Consider the following 2,908-nt stretch of genomic DNA (forward strand, 5'->3'; position numbering starts at 1 on the left):
ACCCAGGGTGATAGCTTGAGGCTCTGTCTAAAAAAAAAAAAAAAGGCTGGTGGGTTCAAGCCCCGCCTGGGCCTGCTGAACAACAATGACAACTGCAACCAAAAATAGCTGGGCATTGTGGTGGGTGCCTGTAGTCCCAGCTACTGAGGCTGAGCCCAAGAGTTTGAGGTTGCTGTGAGCTATGAGGCCATGGTGCTCTACTGAGGGCAACATAAAAAGACTCTATCTCAAAATAAATAGATAAATAAATAAATAAAAATTAAAAATGTATATAGTTATAAAAAGTTACAGTAAGCTAAGGTTAATTTAGTGTTGAAAAAAATTAATAAATTTAGTATAGCCGCATGCACAGTGTTTATAAATTCTACATTAGTGTAAAGTAATGTTCTGGGTCTTCACATTCACTCACCCAGAGTACCTTCTAGGCTTGCAAGCCCCCTTCATGGGAAGTTGCTTATCCAGGTGTACCATATTTTTATTTTATTTTATTTGCATTTTTCCTGTATCTTTTCTATGTTTAGATACACAAATAGTTATCACTGTGTTACAGTTGCCTACAAAATTCAGTACAGTAACATGCTGTACAGGTGTATAGCCTTGGAGCAATAGGCTAAACCATGTGGCCTAGGCGTGTAGCAGGCTATACTATCTACACAGCCACGCTATGTTGCTCACACAAAGACAAACCTACTGAAGCATTTCTCAGAATACAGCCCCATCATTAAGTGGTGTACAGCTATACTAAGAACAAGCAGAAAAAGCTATTTACAAAAGATACCATATAAAAAAGCATTAAAAAAAATACAAGGTGCCTAGGAATAAATCTAAGAGTCATACAGAATTTTTATGGAGAAAATTACAAAACTTTATTGCTGGTCATTCAAGAGACCCAGACCAATGGAGACGTTTAACTTGATGGTAGAAGACAGACTCGATTGTAAAGATGTCAATTCTCCTTAAATTGATCTATACATTTATTTCCATTTTAATGAAGGGTTAAACAAAGAGTTTTTTCATTAAATTAATAATTTAGGAAACATGTCAAGCTTAGCCTAAAGTCATATGAACTAACAAGTAGCAAAGAATAGCCAACGCAATTATGAAGAAAATGAACAAATTGAGACAAATCCCCTTCTACTTATTAAGACTTATACAAACAAAGCAATTAAGAGAGGGAGGTTCTGGCAGAAGAATATACAAATAAATAGATAGTTGAAATTTTATTTTATTTTACTTTTTAAATAGAGTCTCACTCTATGCCCTGGGTAGAGTACCGTGGAGTCACAGTTCACAGCAACCTCAAGTGCCTGGGTTCAAGCAATTCTCTTGCCTCAGCCTCCCACATAGCTGGGACTATAGGCACCTGCCACAACACATGCCTAGTTTTTCTATTTTCAGTAGAGACAGGGAGTCTCACTCTTGCTCAGGCTGGTCTTGAACTCCTGAGTTCAAGCAGTCCTTCCATCTTGGCCTCCCAGAGTTCTGGGATTAAGGCAAGCCAGTGATAAAGTTTTATAAATGACAATGGGAAGATTGGTTTTCCATATGGAAAAAAGAGACTTAACCGCCTATATCAATCACCCTGTGAACAAAACTCCTGAGGAAATAAGCCAGCGTGACTGAGAGCCAGGTAGAAACAATAAAGAATAAATTAAGACCCAAAGACTTTAGACCTTGGATTTATCCCATACAAACTATAAAATACCTTCATTTTGTATGACATGTTTTAATAAATTTAATGTAGAATTACAAAAATGAACAAGCAAGCAGATACCATCAAAAATGATCAGGCACGTGTGACAACTGGAGATACTAGAAAATAAATAACACTGAAATTGTTCAAAAAAGAAAGTAAACTCAGGGACCGTGTTAAAGGACAGGTCGGAAACAATGTAGCAATAGCCACAAGCTGAAAACAATCAGATGCTCATCAGTAGAAGAATGTAGTAGGATTGCTTGAGACCAGGAATGTGAGGTCATAGTGAGCTATGATTGGGCCACTGTACTCTTTGCCTGGGTGACAGAGAGGCGCTGTCTCTAAAAAAAGAAGAAGAAGATGTATAAATAAACTGTGGTATATTTATGCAATGGAATAGTAAAGCTAATACAAAAAACAAGACAATAATTACCATAAAGTCAGGGCAATGGTTTCCTCTATAAAAGAAGATAAAGAATGATTATGAAGAGGGCCAGCTGCACTGGCTCACGCCTGTAATCTTAGCACTCTGGGAGGCCAAGGCAGGTGGATCCCTTGAGCTCACGAGTTCAAGACCAGCCTGAGTAAAAATTAGAGTAACTAAAAATAGAGTAGCCAGATTCCCTCTCTACTAAAAATAGAAAAACTAGCCAGGCATTGTGATCGGTGCTTGTAGTCCCAGCTACTAGGAAAGGTGAGGCAAGAGGATCACTTGAGCTCAAGAGGTTCAGGTTGCTGTAAGCTATTATGACACCATTGACACTGTAGCATGAGCAGCAGAGTAAGACTCTGTCTCCAAAAAAAAAAAGAATTATGAAGAGGGAATATCTGAAGAGCTTCTGAGAGTACTGACCTTCTTCTACTATAGAACTGGGGGAGGGAGGGTTACATAAATGTTTGCTTTATAATTATTAATTAAGCTATACTACAATTATATTTAATATGCTTTTCCATATCAAATATGCTCATCATATTTCACAATAAAAAGGTTTTGAAAACACAGTATGTTAGAGGCCAGGTGCAGTGGCTCACGCCTGTAATCCTAGCACTCTGGGAGGCTGAGGCAGGTGGACTGCTTGAGCTCACATGTTCAAGACCAGCCTGAGCAAGAGTGAGACTCTGTCTCTAAAAATATAGCTAGGTGTTGTGGTGGGCACCTGTAGTCCCAGCTACTTGGGAGGCTGGGGCAAGAGAATAGCTTGAGCCCAAGAA

The sequence above is a fragment of the Otolemur garnettii genome, unplaced genomic scaffold, assembly GCF_000181295.1.
Source record: "Otolemur garnettii isolate 467f Iridium unplaced genomic scaffold, OtoGar3 scaffold00184, whole genome shotgun sequence".
Taxonomy (NCBI): Eukaryota; Metazoa; Chordata; class Mammalia; order Primates; family Galagidae; genus Otolemur; species Otolemur garnettii.